Source organism: Lepidochelys kempii, chromosome 3 (assembly GCF_965140285.1).
Source record: "Lepidochelys kempii isolate rLepKem1 chromosome 3, rLepKem1.hap1, whole genome shotgun sequence".
Classification (NCBI taxonomy): domain Eukaryota; kingdom Metazoa; phylum Chordata; order Testudines; family Cheloniidae; genus Lepidochelys; species Lepidochelys kempii.
In genome coordinates this window covers 52,493,201-52,512,511 of record NC_136382.1, presented here as the reverse complement: position 1 = coordinate 52,512,511, position 19,311 = coordinate 52,493,201, and the positions used below count along the sequence as shown (strand labels likewise).

At 38.8% G+C, this 19,311-nt stretch overlaps 1 long non-coding RNA gene across 1 annotated transcript; it reads left to right on the top strand.

The window, feature by feature from the left end:
- The first annotated feature begins 224 nt into the window (after positions 1–224).
- On the top strand, positions 225–18,760 carry LOC144930408 (uncharacterized). Its single transcript, XR_013635544.1, has 4 exons — positions 225–390; positions 15,328–15,424; positions 15,734–15,841; positions 18,636–18,760. It is a non-coding gene; the product is annotated as an uncharacterized LOC144930408 (long non-coding RNA).
- The last annotated feature ends 551 nt before the right edge of the window (positions 18,761–19,311 follow it).

Genomic DNA, 19,311 nt, shown 5'->3' with positions numbered 1-19,311 from the left:
TTTGTAACCATAAAACATTTTTTTTATTATCTTCAGTTTGTTTTGCCATTACTACTGGGGTTACTAATTGTTCTGAATAAGCTTAACCACTGTTTCTACCCCAACCCAAACCCAAACCCCTCTTTTCCAGATGTACATGTACAGCAGGCTGGGCAGGGCCACAATGCACTGAAGATATCAATGAATGTGATTCTAACCCATGCTTAAATGGAGCCACCTGTCAGGAGTCTGCTATCCAGGGGCAGTTTATATGTATTTGTCCACCATTTTATACTGGTGACTTTTGCCAGCAGCGCTACAATCCCTGTGACCGACCCTACAATCCATGTATAAACAACTCAACCTGCTTAGCACAAGTTGATCAGAATCCATTGTGTATTTGTGAAAAAGGTAAGATTTGAGATGGTTTACAAATAATTTCTAATTGTCAGTAGCAGATATTAGGCATCCTGTTGAATCACAAAGCAAATGGCAACTGTATGGTAAATTTAAACACATATTTTGCAAAACAGTAATATATAGACCCTTCCAGCCAAAGATTGTAAAGCACTTTTAAAGATTTAACAAATTATGCCTCATAACATTTCTGTGAAGTAGGTTGAGATTTATCCTAAAGTGGTCATTTTGACTACTATTACTTTATTACAATTGTGATACAGAAGGGCCAGGGAGCAGTGGGAGAGTGCTAGAGGGGAAATATATTAGCTCAAGGCTAAGTAAGGTGTGGTTCCCTGTAGACTAGGGATGGTGGCTGCAGGTTAATTGGAGCACCTGCAGTCAATTAAGGCCCTGTTAGGAACCTAATAAAACCCCCCTGTGTCAGGCAGACAGGGGTGGAGGAGGAGGAAGGACTGGAGCTTGGGTGTGTGTTGAGAGATTTGGAAGACCTGAGAACTGAAGTAAGGGTGACCCTGCCCAGCAGGACAGGGAGACTCCCTTTCCTCCAGCATCTAAGGACCGAGGGTAACCACACTTAAGGGGGATGTGGGTAAGAAACCCACAGTGGATGAGAGGGGCTGGGACTCAGAGCAAGGAGCAAAGGGTGATATCTTAGCTCCCTGCCAAGAAAAGCGCAGGACTCACCAGACTAAAATCAGCCATCTTGCCATGCAATAAATGTGTTATTTGTACCACATTAATGCTTAGAGTCTCCACTCAGGATTCCAGGCATATTATGTTTGCTGTTGTACAAACATAGATGTAGACATGGTCCTTGCTGTGAAGAACTGACAGCCTAAATAGACAAGGCAGATAAACATAAATAAACAAAGCAGCATGACTGAAAATTGTTAATTGTACAAAAGTTGGGGCCAGTCTGTTTGTGGTCCCTGCCTACCAACACACAAGAGAACTGCCCCCATCGAAGTCTGCGGCATACAGGAGCTGCTTACATTTGCTTCTTCCCATGCCAAGGACTACAGCTCGAAAGAGGGTGGAGAGAATTGGGAAGAGTCCTGAACATAGCCTTGGTCTCCCTCTACACCAGTGTGTGAAAAGGGCTGGTACCTCAGGAGAGTAATGGATCGAGCAGACTGAGCCCCAATCCTCATGCACAATCAGCAGCTCTGATGGGATTTTTGCCAGAAGCTGGGAACAGGTGACAGGGGATAGATCATTTGATGATTACCTGTTCTGTTCATTCCCTCTGGGACACCTGGCATTAGTCACTGTCGGAAGACAGGATACTGGGCTGGATGAACCTTTGTTCTAACCCTGTATGGCCATTCTTATGTTTTCATGTTCTGGGATATGGCTTAAAAGTCATAATCTAGGTCCTGAAATATAAGATTCTGTAGGATGGAACATAGCATCAATTTAACAGTGCAAAACATGTCAGCACAGTTTAGTATAGGGATTGAGGTATACACTGCATGCTTAAAACTGCAGTAGAAATTTAACTATGCAGAATATAATTACTTTAGTTGGAATTTACCCAGGACTTTGAAGTCAATGCCTCCACTTATATAAATGGCAAATACCTTGGTTTCAATGTCACAGTAATATTATCCTCTTTATTGTGAATATGTGTATTGAATCTCTGAGGTTCAAAGGGTGTATATAGTGCTCAGAAGTATTAATATATATTTTACTCATCTGGTAAGGCTTACCATAGACAGCTGAACAAAAAGAGGTTCATTAATTGTGCAAGTATGTGAGTTGCTCATTTAATGAAAGGTTAACATTGAATGTCACACTGACAGTAGAAAATGGCTTGATACAAGCTTTTGACCTTGAGGCTTTTCTTTCAGGAATGATTCATAAAGAATAATGGATATTAAAGTTCTATATCTTTTCTTAATGTTTATAGCTGAGAAAAGTTTTGTGGTTGGAACATCTTACATTAATTTTAAGCATATAACTTCTATTACAGTTAGTAAAAATGTCCCTTAGAATAAAATAGATGTGTGCAGACAAACACACATATATAGCTGTATCTATAAAATGAACTGATTATATTTTTCTTAACATTCATATATGAATGAAGTATATTTTTATGTTTATGAAAAACTATTTTATATATATATGTGATCTTATTAAATACTCAAAATATGGGATGTGAAACTGTTATTAATTTCACACACAAAAATTATTTCATGTGCATCCCTATGTCGGTTTCGGGACCATAGGCTTGGGGAAAAGAAATGTGCTTTGTATTCTACAGGAATATTTTTGTCAAAAAGGCACAGCTTAAATTAATATAATAATTCCTGAAGTATGCTTTAACAAGCACCATAAAATCCAGTATTAAAGATACACAGCTGGAAATATTTTCTGCTCTTCTAGTATTAAATTGCTTTCAGCTGGAATTTGATAGAGTGGGATATGACTCTATCAAACTGTGGAGTCTCATTTGTACTTGGCCTGAAATATTGGTAAGATGGCCATACTAGTTCAGATTTGCCCAAGGGCAGTCTGTTATACTGCATTACAGAGAGCTTCCCTACCAAGGAAAGACATTTGACACATCTTGCTGAGGGCCCATCACTGAGATGGTTCTAGACTTTCAACTACTGGCCCATCCCCAGGGAACAATGATTTTTCTACACAGGACCCCAAAGGGTATATTTTTGGATGGAAAGCATGGTGGATATGGAACTTTACAGTTTGAGTACCTGACAGAGAAACAAAAGCCTGGTATAAGACTTATTGATTATAAGGCCAGAAGGCACCATTATGATTATGTAGATTTCCTTCTTTTATAACACCGGTCATAGGACTTTCCTGAATTGATTCCTGCTTAAACTAGAGCATATTTCATAGAAAATAAAATATCCAGTCTTGATTTAAAAATTGCCAGTTATGGAGATTCCACCACAACCCCTGACAAGTTGTTCCAATGTGTAATAACCCTCACTGTTAAAAATGTATATCCTTATATCCTGCCTGAATTTATCTAGCTTCAATTTCCATCCATTGGATCTTGTTATGCCTTTATCTCGGAGACCGAAGAGCCCATTGTCAGTTTTGTTCACCAAGTAGGTACATATAGACTGTGAACAAGTCATCCCTTAAGCATCTCCTGGTTAAGCTAAAAGATAGAGCTCATTGAGCCTATCACTATAAGGCATGGTTTCCAATCCTTTAATAATTCTCATGGCTCTTCTCTGAACCTCTCCAATTTATAACCCTCCTTCTTGAATTGTGAGCATAAGAACTGGACACAGTATTCCAGTAATGGTTGCATCAGTGCCAAATACAGCGGTAATCTAGCCTCTCTAATCCTAACAAATATCCCCGTTTACACATCTGTCAAGGTTCCTCCCCCACTCTGAACTCTAGGGTACAGATGTGGGGACCTGCATGAAAAACCTCCTAAGCTTATCTTTACCAGCTTAGGTCAAAACTTCCCCAAGGTACAAAATATTCCACCCTTTGTCCTTGGATTGGCTGCTACCACCACCAAACTAATACTGGTTACTGGGGAAGAGTGGTTTGGACACGTCTTTCCCCCCAGAATACTTCCCAAAACCTTGCACTCCACTTCCTGGACAAGGTTTGGTAAAAAGCCTCACCAATTTGCCTAGGTGACTACAGACCCAAACCCTTGGATCTGAGAACAATGAAAAAGCATCCAGTTTTCTTACAAGAAGACTTTTAATAAAAATAGAAGTAAATAGAAATAAAGAAATCCTCCCTGTAAAATCAGGATGGTAGATACCTTACAGGGTAATTAGATTCAAAAACATAGAGAACCCCTCTAGGCAAAACCTTAAGTTACAAAAAAGATACACAGACAGAAATAGTTATTCTATTCAGCACAGTTCTTTTCTCAGCCATTTAAAGAAATCATAATCTAACACGTACCTAGCTAGATTACTTACTAAAAGTTCTAAGACTCCATTCCTGGTCTATCCCTGACAAAGACAGAATATAGACAGACACACAGACCCTTTGTTTCTCTCCCTCCTCCCAGCTTTTGAAAGTATCTTGTCTCCTCATTGGTCCTTTTTGTCAGGTGCCAGCGTGGTTACCTTTAGCTTAACCCTTTACAAGTGAGAGGAGCTTTCCCCTGGCTAGGAGGGATTTCAAAGGGGTTTACCCTTCCCTTTATATTTATGACAACATCCAAGAGAGAGAGTCTGCTCTTTGCCTTGGGCATGACAGTAGCCACACATAAGAAGGATTTGCAGGAGAGAAAGGGCAGGGAGGGCTCTGCCCAGCCTGAAAAACAGACAATAAAATTACTGCTGGGTATAGGCAAGTGTCACAGTCCTGATGAAGCTTCCCCCCATGATGAACACTCACCAGGCTGCTATGTTTGGATCCCAATATTACATCCATGTAGTTTTAGCTCAATTTTGGTCCGTGTAGGCTCTAAGCACTTAGGCTTCTAGGCATATTCCCTGGGCATATGGTCTCCGTCTGCACCCTTTTCAGAAGTGGGACCCTGCAGTCTAGCTGTCCAGGTCCCAAGTCTACAACTGAACCTTCCAAAAGAACCCAGTAGCTTAACCACACCATTCTCAGAGTTCCACCCTTCTTAGTTCTCTAGTTGTTACTTTAATCTTCCAGGGACACATGATAGTTGCAACAAATAAGACACAGACTTTGCAGGGGGATTCTGAAACTAACAACTCTTTACTTTAGATAACACAAGATGTAAACAGATGGGTGGAAAATAAGAAACACCTGTATATCATTGCCTACTTCAGTTTCCTCACCACTCTTGCTCTGGTATTTGTCAGTGTCCATTCAAGGTCTCCAGATCATGGGATCCCCTCTCTGACTCCTACAGGTTACTACAGCTTCATCTGGTGTGACTATCAAAATGTTTCCCCTCGCTCAGAAAGCATGCCCCTTTGTGTGTTTTCATGCTGTCAGTACCTTTGTTTGTAAAAGTCACTCCTAACACCTGGATTCTTGTTCCCATTTTGGGGATTTTCCTCTCTTCCAACTCCTGTCTCTGCTCAGGAACCCTCCTTAGCATGCCCATTGTCTTGCAAGAGTACAGTCATTAAATGTTAATGACTTTTGTTTGTTCTGTAGCTTCTTCCAGACAGGGTCTGTGAAACATGACCAGGGTCCTTGTCAGTCCATGGCTGATGGACTACAAATTGAGAGTTAGAGTTATACATAGAGGTTATAATATCAAAGAAAATGTGTAAGTTATACATATACAGGTTCCCCCAAACTGTTCACAGAAAGTTCCATGTATGCTACTGTGTACACATGTAATTCCCTGAGGACAACAGGTTTTTTGGCTTTTCATCAGGTCTTTCATTTATCATACTTCTGCTATCTCTCTAGGTAAGTGCACCTACCACATTAGGGCTCATAGTGGACTCAGCAAGGTGCTTGCAAACTGAAGTGCCAAAAGCAACGGAGGTGCTCAATAATTCTTCACTGATGTGCAAAGCAGTGGAGACCCCAAACAGGAAGAAATCCACTGCTCTGTTGGGTCTCCTGGAAGTTAGCTCCATGGGTGTCTGCAATGGAACACAGAAGGGAAAGTGGCTATGTTCTCCACAAACAGATGTGTAGCCAGTGGATTCCTCTGCTGTGTAAATCGATATGGCCCACATAAAGTTTAGAGAGGCTGCATCCACTATTTTGCATCAGCAGATGTAGGAACAGGGTTAACCATGTGTATATGTGTGTGTAACATCTGGTTTGGCACATTATGGGAACAGGACCATTAAAATTAATGGTAAAACTACTACCAGAGGAAGTAGGATTGAGCCATCCTGTGAATAGGAAGAAATATTTCAGTCTGTGTGTATACAAATTGCAAGCAATTCAGAACATATTACCAGACCTGGTAGCTCTAATGCAGTACTTAGTCTGCTGAATATGATATATAAAACTACATATCTGAGGTAATTTAGCAGAAACTCTCTCTTGGGCAGTGGTGCTCAAACTTTTCCTGTCACATCCCCACTCTCCAGTAATGGAATCTGTCTGTGCCCCCCTTCAGAGCAGGGCTGGGTGGTACTCCCTCCTCTCCCCAAATGGTGGCTGTCGTAGGCCCTGCCGCATTTCCCTCAAACATTCCTCCATGCCCCCTAGGGGGCCGTGCCCCACATTTGGGGACCACAGCTCCAGGGGAATTAGAAATGTTGCCTTATATATTTGTGATACTGTATTTGTTTCTGCTAAGAGCATTAGTATTTCATAATCAATTATTCATCATGTTTTAAAGCTACATCCTCACTGTCTGCTCTGTAAAACATCTTAGGTATATAATAAAAGAATCAGTATGATATTGTGTAGTTCTCCATCTTTTACGCCCCTTCTTTCCCACCAAATTTTGAAGTTGCAGTGTGCTAGCAGCAAACTGATCATTTTTCTGAGTTTATTTTTTCCCCTCAAAGACCAGTTTAGGTTTTGAAGCCCCAGGTTGCAAACAAAATCATATTTTAAAAATGCTCTTCTCTGTGCTTTTGGCAAAAGTGGAAAAACATGCATGAAATTATTTTGTTAAAAAATGATCATCTGGTCATAATAGCATAGTAGCTAAGGGGCTCTATTCGCAGGCCACTTTTTTCCCTAACGAGATATCAAAAGTTGCGTAAAACATGGACTGATAAATAAAACCCATTGATTTCTTAAAGTGTGTTACATCATTTGTTTGATCTTTGTATCAGAAATCTGATCAAATCCAAGAGGAAAGGGTCTCCTGTAGTTAGTCACCTCTTCAATGATAATTTCCTGAGAAGACCAGCTCTGGATATTCTAAACAGGGTTCTGACTGCCATCCTTTGTTGGCGGGCAACAGCATGTGCCATTTGTTCTTTTCTATTGATCAGATAAATATTTTTATTTGGAAATTGAGAAGGTTGGTTTAAGGTCAGAAGGATAGTTCAGTTTGTCCTCCTAAAAGACAGCAAGGTTGTGTGTGTGTGTGTGTGTGTGTATTTTAAGTCACCTCTAAGTAATGTCTCACATCTTTGAAATGTGGAAAAGAAACTTTTTAAAGCATTGTACTGAAGAGCTGCATCTGATCATTTACATGTGCTGTTGATTTAAAATTTGGATCCCAGGCTTCACTGATTTGCACCACCAGAGGCAGCACTAAAGACCATTATGGTAACAATACATTACAGCAAGATGCATAGTTCCAGGCTTGGTACCACTTTACAAAGTAGCTTGCCTAAAATAAAAATGATTCTGTTTTGTAATTTAAATGAATGAATTATATTCACAACACAAGAGACAAATTAAGTTTAGCATTATAATATATTTTGTAACATGTATTGGACACATTCTTATTTAGAGAATGCAAATTCCTTTGCAACTGATAACATTAATTTATAATAATGTTGTTGATGTTTAAATATATTAATTCAGTTTAAACAACAGATAGGTTGTGTCCATTCCTTTCCCCATTCCTTTAGAAAATATTAAATAATTTTTAAATTTTCTAGGGTAGTAGAGATAAAACACTGTATCGATACTTCGTTCTAAATTTAGATGTCCCATAGGACCATAGTTATTTGTGATTGTAATTGTTAGTTTGGAGTATTGAAACATTTGTACAAAGTATTCAAATAGATTACATTATCCTTCAAAGTAAATGCTCACACATATGGTAGTATATGAGACACAAGAACTCAAGGTACCATAAAATAGCAAAAAAAGAACCATGCAAGCAAATTAACTGGGTAATCCTTTACCTTTGAGATTCAGTGATTTCCTTTCTATGTCCTATTTGTGCATATTCCAATAAAATTAAGCATTGTTTTGGTCACAGGTAGTGCTGTTAGTGTTTATCTAATGTTCCTCGTAGGAGAAATAGTTTACATACAGTATTTTAATTAAAACGTTCTGATGTATTTTAAAGAGAAAGCAGAATGGGATTTGAACTCTCCTGATTATAAGAGAAGTTTGGGCATAATGTTGTGCTGCTCTATTTTCATAATTTTCTCAGAGAACATTTGTCTTGAGTGAATAAAAAAGCCTTATTATCATGAGCTCTGATTCAGACTCGTACAGTGCTGACTTCATAAATTATACATATATTGTAGCACAGATGCATGGAAATTACACCTGGAATAAAATAAAATAGAGCTGCCTGTAACTTTCAACTTCTATTTTTAAATGTAAACACCACTTTTTAGACTTGAGTTAAAATGGTATCTGAAATTTACAATAAAATTTGCCAGTCTGGAGATATATATATATATATTTATGAAATCAGCTAAAGTACTTAAAAAAAATAGAGCAGGAACAAAGTTGACTTTGTTTCTCTCTCTCTCTCATTTTATATATATATCTGTCAAATAATATATAAGGTTAAAACCCCCCAAATTGTCTTTTATCTTATCACCTTCTCCCCCTGATGTTTAAAGGCTGAATTTATTTACTCTAGAGAGAGAACTCAACAGCTGAGTGACATCTTGGGATTTCATCATACAGTGGCCCCACTGACATTTTGTAATGAAACCTATGTGTTTCTGTGTTGTGTAGAATAATTAATAAAGTAATGTACGTGCAGTATACACTCTACCTTGATTTGCTTTTATGATGACTATTGTTGTGGTGGAATTTGAGCCTAAATACAGTGTTATATGTACAACTCTCAACCTCAATTAGTATAGAAATGATTGCAGAACATCTTCATCAGGTGGGTAAGGCTGAAGGGAGCAAGGTTTGGATAACTCACTCCATTTTCATTTTTTATGTATATCCTTTACAGCTGACTCCAGTGTTTAAAATACCAGTTATCCTCACAAACTAAAAAAGATACCTGTAGAAATACCATAAATTCAAGTGAAACCATTACATACAATAATTTTACTGGTTTTAGAAAATTCACTTTGGTTGCATTCCACATACTTTATATTTGACTGCATCCCAAAAATACAATCTACCTCAGCATGTTGTGGTTACATCTTTTAGTTATTTCAAGTGTTATACATTTGTACTTTCTTTTTCTATGTACTACTTTTCAGCACAGTCTAATTTCCCTAGCCCATTGACATAGGCTGCTAGTCTGTAACAGAACTCAGTCTCACAAATGTCAAACATAATGAATAAAGGAAAATCACAAAAGAGAAAGTTGGCCACAGACAGTCCTATGGGTCCCAGTCTCACAGGCTCTGCATGTTCTTCCAATTCATCAACCAAACCTGAGATAAAAAGACAAGCTGCCACCTCTTCTGTTGCTGTTCAATGTCATTGGGGTATCATGTATCAAAAGAAAAACTCCTGAAGAACGACATACTGTCAGTGTCTGCTGGCTACCTGATATAACCAATCACACTATTGAACAATAATATTGAACTGTGAAGGCAAGCCACACTTTTCAGGCTTTTCACCTTTCTTTTTTTCACTAGCAAACTGCAGGGAAATAATAGAAAAGGCCGCAAACGACAATATTCAGATCTTCATCCAGGTTTCTTTCACCCTAAAATTCAAGAGTATTTGGATCTGGGGCCAGTTCCAGATCATTCCAAAAATCTGTATAACTCTCAGTATTTCTGATGCTACTTTAATGAAGTTGTTTGTTATAGGACTCGTGTAAAAGCAATGCGTTATCATGGGGATTTTAGACCCTGTGCTCTGGCAGCACAACTCCTTTAAGCAGTTTTGATGGCACATGTCACACACATGTGAATGAAGCAGTTGGTATGTACTAAACCCCCCTAACGTGCCAGACAACAGCTCCTTCAGCATCATGTAAGGAATCTGATAGTGCTCATAGTCTGATAGGATAAAGTCAAAAGAGCATGGATGGCTTCGAGGTTAAGGCATTGAACTTGGACACAGGAGATCTGGGTTAATTTTCCAACTCAGTCATTGCTCTTCCTATGTGACCTTAAGAAGTCACTTAGCCCTCAGTTCAGCCAAATCCTTAAGCACATATTTCATGTAAGTACCTAGATAGCTAAAGTTAGATCAAGACCAAATGTTCATTCACCAGAAGAAGCAGGACATAAACACTAAGAGATTTGTTTCTATATTATCTTTATTAAAGAGAAATCTGTGTCACAGACTTCTGGGGGAAAAAAATGACAAGAAGTAACCCCCATGCATTTTCTATAGCCTTGCATTGTGAAATGCATCGGGTAATATATTGCTTCGCCTGCCCACTCAGTATTGGTGGTGCAGACTGCATAGTTAGTGTAATAAGAAGCAAGTCTTATTTATATAATAATTTATAAATATGTCATTTTCATGAACTTCATTACTAATTTCAGTACCATTTAGGATGGAAGACACCTGCTATAAACATGTAATTTAAAGGTCTAGTATACATGTACAGATAGGATCTGAGTGGTCATGATCAAAAGGTTGAGGCGAGGAGTGGAAAAGAACATTGCGAGTGTTTCACTCTTCTCCATTTTTCACTGCCTCCTTAGAATTCCTGAGAATGAGAAAGTTATTGTAGCCTGAAAGAGATTGTGGATGGGTAAATCCTTACTCCATCCTTAACACAACATGCAGACTTGAGTTAATCTCTGAAATTACCCCTCTTCCTGGTGTCTGGCTTTATTTGAAACTCAGAATCAATATTTCTGAGTATAAATTTCTTCTCTGATCTTCGATGGCCCTAGAGTTGTCCTCATAGCTCTTTAGTTTCCTCTCCCTAGAGAGCCTCTCCCAACTTCTTTATATTCAGAACTGCTTTTGCCACAAGGAGTCAACAGGATATTAGCAGCTTTATGAAGTGTCTAAGACCTGCCAAGAGGTTGGATTAACAAAAGAATGCTGTTACAAACAAAGAAAAACACCTGTCTTCTGCTGCAAGAAGTAGCACGGCATAAAATTATGATGAGGAAAGTAGGTCACACTGTACCAAATAGGAAATCCACAATGGCTGCAGTGTGAGCTAATGGTTAGATCATGGCATTACAGTCAGCTGACCTGGAGTCCATTCAGACTCTGTCACTAGCTCACTTATGTGACCTTGGTCAAGGGCTTTAACTTTTCAGTACTTGAGTTTATCCACCTATAAAAGGCAGATAATACTGCCTAGTCATCTTTGGGAAGTACTTTGAAATCCTCTATCGTTAAATTATTTTTTTTTAAATCACAGATATTCACTTTTACGCTGATATTGAAATATAATATAGTCTCAGACAAAGCTTTCATCATATTTCTGAAAACAACAGACCTCTGAGTTGTCCATGGTTATTTTCTTAATTATTATAATTCCATTTCTGATATCATAATGGTGCTCTAATGCATTTGTATAGACACCATACAGCTCTGGAGTCATTCTAATGCCAATGGTCATGTGTGTGGAAGTGCTGTTACGATGTGAATCTTTCGCTGTAATGGCATAGTTTGAGCATCGTAATGGAGTCATTACAATATCAACTGAAGTGTACAGGTTCCACGTGTGCAAGTCTCACAACATGTAGCTGCATGAACAGTATAATGATGCAGCTATTACAAATTTAATGAAATGGGAGCACCGTTGTTATGTGAATCTCATATCATAGCGACATGTCAATGATGTTAGTGTGGGAGCAACATGTTAATAAAATCTTATAACTACGACAGCAGGAGGATGTGGGGAGAAAGCAAATATTAAATATGTTGTTATACAATAAAACCTGCACAAAGGACAATCTTTATCAGGCACACACTTGTCTTGATTGGCCCAAATTATTTCTAATTCTGTTCAATACAGTTCTGCTCCATCTTATTACAAGGCCACTGCTAGTCAGCAACTCACTTTTGTTGGTTCTTGCTGCTTGAAACCTGTTTTATGCTAAAATAAATTTAAAGCTAATTAAACACAAACTACTACATTATTTTAGGGTTATGAGATGAAATCTCACAAACAAGAGGATTCTATGTTAAAGTTAGTATGCTAAATATATTTTTTTTAAATTTTGTCAGTTTTGTTGTAGGTGCTGGGCATGCCAAATACAAAATGAAAGGAATATATCAGCATATACATAACTTAACTTTATTTTATTTCAGCTGTTGCCTACTGTAGATCCTTAACTTCCACTTGTTATTTCTGTGCACCATGATAACCTGTAGAAAACCATTCAATATTATAAACAGGATTTCTTTATATCTGTTGACAGACTGCAGGCTTTATCAGGGTCTTAGTTGTAGTGAGAATTACAAAGATCCATTGTGCCTAGGTTTTGTAACATACAGCATATGAATCTCTATAATAAACTGCAGCTGGTGGGGAGAAGTTGAAGAAGCAGCCAAAGCAAGCACTCCTGTACTGAGGGATGTGTGTAAAATGGGGCCCAGCAGAGACACACTCCGAACCATGGAGTACCTGCTGTTTGAAGATACACAAAATGTCCAGAAGTGTAGATGTTATGACACCCCCTGAGAGTTGAATTGTTGTCTAGAAGTGAAAGCAGATGACTTTTAGTCAGGGCTACTGAGTTTGGTTCATACTTTCACTACTCACTCAGTCTGTGTCCTTAGTCAAGTCAATTAATCCATTATGCCTCAAGTTAACAATCTGCAACTTACTATACCTTCCTCAGAGGGGCAAAATGTTAATATTTGTAAAGTGTGTTGAGTTGTTTGTGTGAGAGGTGCTACATAATAATCCGATCCAAAACCCACTAAGTATGGAAAGAGTGTCATCGGCTTCTTTGGGCTTTGGATCAGGTCCTAATTGCAGAAAGTTCTATTATGGCTACGATAGATGCAACACTTCAGCATTAGTCATTATCAAGACTGCCTTTGTGAGTTTATATCTCCATCTGTATCATTTTAACACAGTTTTGTGTTGAACAAAATTGTAATTTTATGCTACAATTTAAGATGTAGTATATGTTACAGTAAATTGAACTTTCTGGTGAATCATTCTGTATATATTTCCTTTCCTCCTCTTTCATTAGTTTGAAAAAGAATTGTCATGTATTATGACGTGTTTACATGGGTGACTTATTATGCAGATAAGAATCATAATGAACTGCTTTCTTTGAAAAAAGAACAGAAGTATTTGTGGCACATGAGAGATTAACAAATATATTAGAGCATAAGCTTTTGTGGGCTACAGCCCACTTCATCGGATGCATAGAATGGAACATATAGTAAGAAGATATATATACATACAGAGAAGGTGGAAGTTGCCATACAAACTGTAAGAGGCTCTAAGAAAAGGAGTACTTGTGGCACCTTAGAGACTAACCAATTTATTTGAGCATAAGCTTTCGTGAGCTACAGCTCACTTCATTGGATGCATTCAGTGGAAAATACAGTGAGGAGATTTATATACACACAGAACATGAAAAAATGGGTGTTTATCATGCACACTGTAAGGAGAGTGATCACTTAAGATAAGCTATTACCAGCAGGAGTCGGGGGGGGGAACGCACATGATGACATATACCACATTGGCATTTGCTCCAATCCCACAGACAGAGACAAACACCTACAAGATCTCTATCCAGCATTCTTAAACTACACCTGCTGAATTGAAAAAGCAGATTGACAGAGCCAGAAGAGTACCCAGAAGTCACCTACCTCAGGACAGGCCTGACAAAGACAATAACAGAACGCCACTAGCCATCACCTTCAGCCCCCAACTAAAACCTCTCCAGTGCATCATCAAAGATTTACAACCTGTCCTGAAAAATGATCCCTCACTCTCACAGATCTTGGGAGACAGACCAGTCCTTGCTTGCAGACAGCCCCCCAGACTGAAGCAAATACTCTCCAGCAACCACACAACAAAAACACTAGAACCTATCCTTGCAACAAAGCCTGATGCCAACTCTGTCCACATATTTATTCAAGTGACACCATCATAGGACCTAATCACATTAGCCACGCCATCAGGGGCTTGTTGACCTGTACATCTACCAATGTGATATATGCCATCATGGGCCAGGAATGCCGCTCTGCCATGTACATTGGCCAAACCGGACAGTCTCTACGCAAAAGATTAAATGGACACAAATCTGACATCAGGAATCATAACATTCAAAAACCTGTAGGACAACACTGGAATAGCTCTAGCCATTCAGTAAAAGATTTAAGGGTGGCAATTTTGCAACAGAAAAGCTTCAAAAACAGACTCTAATGAGAAACTGCCAGCTTGAATTAATATGCAAACTAGATACCATTAATTTGGGTTTGAATAGAGACTGGGAACGACTGGGTCATTACACATATTGAATCTATTTCCTTAAGTTAAGTATCCTCACACCTTCTTGTCAACTGTCTAAATGGGCCATCTTGATTATCACTTCAAAAGTTTTTTTTCTCCTGCTGATAATAGCTCATCTTAACTAATTAGCCTCTCACCATTTGTATGGTAACTTCCTATTTATCTGTATGTATAAGATGTATACATATCTTACTATATGTTCCATTCTCTGCCTCCGATGAAGTGGGCTGTAGCCCACGAAAGCTTATGCTCTAATATATTTGTTAGTCTCTAAGGTGCCACAAATACTCCTGTTCTTTTTGCTGATACAGACTAACATGGCTGCTACTCTGAAACCTGCTTTCTTTGATGCATTTGAATGTTGAAACCAATTATACATTTTTTTTCTCATCTGTTGACTGCTTTAAATAAATGTGATCTCTGCAAATTCACTTGCACGTTAGAATGTGAGCCTTACAGAACTGTTTTTTTTTCTTTTTGAGATATTCCCACACTTCCTGATAAAGCATTTTCAAAGCCTTAAAACAGGCTTAATTTCCCCAAAAGATTTAGCAAGGTACTCATTTCTTGCATCTAAATCTGTCTATCTTCTGCGTTAAAGTATGATTAGACTTGTTGTATTCTCTGTGGGAAACACTGCCTGTTAAAGCTGAGGGATAAGAAATGCTAGGGGGTTACAAGTTCCATTAAGATGGCTTTCACCTGGGTCTTTGTTATCACTGATCCTGACATTCACACTGTGTAGTGGAGATTGCTGATCCATACCCATATCATTTATATTTCAGGATTTGAAGGTGCTTACTGTGAAATTGACAGCAATGAGTGTATCTCCCATCCATGCCAGAACCAAGGTCACTGTGTAGATGAGGTTAACAGTTACAGGTGAGGATAACTGTTCAAACTACAAAGCCATCAGTTATAATGCAGGGCCAAGTTATCATTCAATTTGCCATTCTTTTGGTATTTTGTATGTGTATTGTGGTTCTAATATTCGAATTATCTGGTTTGTCATTTTATAGTCAGTTTGTATAAACATTATACTATCTCCAGATTATAACAAAGTTCTTTTTCTGATGATCATAGTGATCCAAACATCATATTGAAAAAAAATCATATTTTTCATCATTATTTATTTTATATTTACATTAAAGTGAAACATTTTGTGCATTCTGTGGACATCTTATTTGCCAGGTGCTCCTGCAGACCTGGTTTTTCTGGGACACAATGTGAAGTGGAGATTAATGAATGTTTATCGAGACCCTGCAAAAACAATGGAACCTGCATTGATCTTATAAACAGGTTAGTAACTAGAGCTAAATGAAAAGTATTCACAAACTTTCTTATAAGTAAACTCTAGCCGTTGGCTTTAGAATCATAGAATCATAGAATATCAGGGTTGGAAGGGACCTCAGGAGGTCATCTAGTCCAACCCCATGCTCAAAGCAGGACCAATCGCCAACTAAATCATCCGAGCCAGGGCTTTGTCAAGCCTGGCCTTAAAAACCTCAAAGGAAGGAGATTCCACCACCCCCCTAGGTAACACATTCCAATGCTTCACCACCCTCCTAATGAAAAAGTTTTTCCTAATATCCAACCTAAACCTCCCCCACTGCAACTTGAGACCATTACTCCTTGTTCTGTCATCTGCTACCACTGAGAACAGCCTAGATCCATCCTCTTTGGAACCCCATTTCAGGTAGTTGAAAGCAGCTATCAAATCCCCCCTCATTCTTTCCTCTTCTGAAGACTAAACATCCCCAGTTCCCTCAGCCTCTCCTCATAATTCATTTGTTCCAGTCCCTCTAATCATTTTTGTTGCCCTCTGCTGGACACTTTCCAATTTTTCCACATCCATCTTGTAGTGTGGGGCCCAAAACTGGACACAGTACTCCAGATGAGGCCTCACCAGTGTTGAATAGAGGGGAAAGATCACATCCCAAAATGTTGTTAGCCTTCTTGGCAACAAGTTCACATTGTTGACTCATATCCAGCTTCTCATCCACTGTAACCCCTAGGTCCTTTTCTGCAGAACTGCTGCCTAGCCATTTGGTCCCTAGTCTATAGCAGTGAATGGGATTCTTCCGTCCTAAGTGCAGGACTCTGCACTTGTCCTTAGAATCATAGAATCATAGAATATCAGGGTTGGAAGGGACCCCAGAAGGTCATCTAGTCCAACCCCCTGCTCAAAGCAGGACCAATTCCCAGTTAAATCATCCCAGCCAGGGCTTTGTCAAGCCTGACCTTAAAAACCTCTAAGGAAGGAGATTCTACCACCTCCCTAGGTAACGCATTCCAGTGTTTCACCACCCTCTTAGTGAAAAAGTTTTTCCTAATATCCAATATAAACCTCCCCCACTGCAACTTGAGACCATTACTCCTCGTTCTGTCATCTGCTACCATTGAGAACAGTGTAGAGTCATCCTCTTTGGAACCCCCTTTCAGGTAGTTGAAAGCAGCTATCAAATCCCCCCTCATTCTTCTCTTCTGCAGGCTAAACAATCCCAGCTCCCTCAGCCTCTCCTCATAACTCATGTGTTCCAGTCCCCTAATCATTTTTGTTGCCTTTCACTGGACTCTCTCCAATTTATCCACATCCTTCTTGAAGTGTGGGGCCCAAAACTGGACACAGTACTCCAGATGAGGCCTCACCAATGTCGAATAGAGGGGGACGATCACGTCCCTCAATCTGCTCGCTATGCCCCTACTTATACATCCCAAAATGCCATTGGCCTTCTTGGCAACAAGGGCACACTGCTGACTCATATCCAGCTTCTCGTCCACTGTCACCCCTAGGTCCTTTTCTGCAGAACTGCTGCCTAGCCATTCGGTCCCTAGTCTGTAGCTGTGCATTGGGTTCTTCCGTCCTAAGTGCAGGACCCTGCACTTATCCTTATTGAACCTCATCAGATTTCTTTTGGCCCAATCCTCCAATTTGTCTTGGTCCTTCTGTATCCTATCCCTACCCTCCAGCATATCTACCACTCCTCCCAGTTTAGTGTCATCAGCAAACTTGCTGAGGGTGCAGTCCACACCATCCTCCAGATACCAAATCACAGACAGTGAATACTCATAGCAACCAATTCCCACAAAATTAATAGCCTAAGGTTTGTTCACAGAAACTACTTCATGGAATGAATGTGGATATAGAATAGATTGGTAAAAATCACAAGCTGTGTGTAGACAATTTTCAAACAGATATGGGCTAAGTGAATGTATTTATCAAATAAATTATTGATAGTGATTAATTTGGTTAGCTCATTTAATTAGTAACATTTAGGCAAGATTTTATTTGGCCTTGTATTGGTGTCTGGAATCTTCCCTTTCTCCTTCACTCTTTTTGCAACACTAGGGCCTATTGCAGAGAATGGGTATAGGGACTGAAGATTTCTATATTTGGGTTTGTGAAGAAATCTTTCACACGTGTCATATTATCAGGGAGCTTAGCTGGTGGTGATAAAGTTTGAGTGGATATTCTTTTCCTGGAACATACAGCAAGGGCTGTGTTAAGAGGGTGTAAGCATAATCCATTAAATCAACTTTTTTACAACTTCTGGGCCATGGGGGAGAAGGGGAAATTGGCTTTGGTGCAACTTGTCCTTTTTCTTTTTCTTTATTTGTATTTACTGTAGAGTAAAATTACAAATATCAGTCAGTCAGGTACAATGAGTTTATGTTTAGCTACTGTTACAGTGATATCTCTGCATTCTCTGCCTTTAGACAATGAACTTTTCTGGTATAAACCTTCAGTAAAAATAACATTTAATTGAGAAAGAAGAAACAAACTTTATGTGGTTTTTGGATCCAAGACACTGCACGATTAAAAGACACAACAAAATAAACCTAGCCATTATGTTGTTCCTCTTAGCTTCAGCTACATTTATTGCACACAATTTCCCTACTAATTTAAAAACTGTAAATTGTTCTGTTTACTTCAGAGATATGGAAATGAGAGAAGTCTGTTAATTATTTTACATGGTCAGCGAGAAGGGATCACAACTTGGCCCCTAAACATCTGGAAAGATTCACAATTTTTTAACAGATCATATTGTTTGTTTGTGTTGATTTATCTTTTATTTTTTCCCCTTTCCCCAAGGTTCCTCTGTAATTGTGCACCTTGGTACTATGGGCCTCTCTGTGAATTGGATGTAAATGAGTGTGAAACTTTGCCTTGTCTGCATGGAGGCAGCTGCTCCAACAAGCCTGGAGGCTACCAATGTATCTGTCCCCCTGGATTCACAGGTATAGTCCCTTCCCTGAATATCAATTGCTGCCACATAGAAACATGTTACCCCCTGAGTTCTGCATTTTAAAACTATTGCATAAGCAATGGCCTCAACTATGTCAGGGAGGAGTGCAGAAAATTACCTGAGTATTGGAGGAGAAATCTATGTTAACTCAAATGGGCCTTTGATCCAAGTCTTGCTAAGTACCTCAAGTCTTTATTTACATTATTTTGATTTATGGGTTCTTTAGTAGTCCAGATATTTAGCTGAAACACATTAGAAAGAAAGTTATATAGTGCAAAAGAAAATCAATATTTTGTGAATTCAGCCAAGAGAAATCACTCGTAGATACAGAGTAAGTTTTGTAGGTAGGTTCAGATACTGTTTTATTAAAAAAGTGTCACTTTTATCAGAGTTTGACTCTGCTTTTTTCAGTAGTAAATCCTGATTTATTTTCGATTATCAAGATTTATGTTCAAATGCTACAAAGTGAATTTCTCCTTTGGATATACAGTGTCAAAGTATTGAGATTTTGACTTCCCTGAC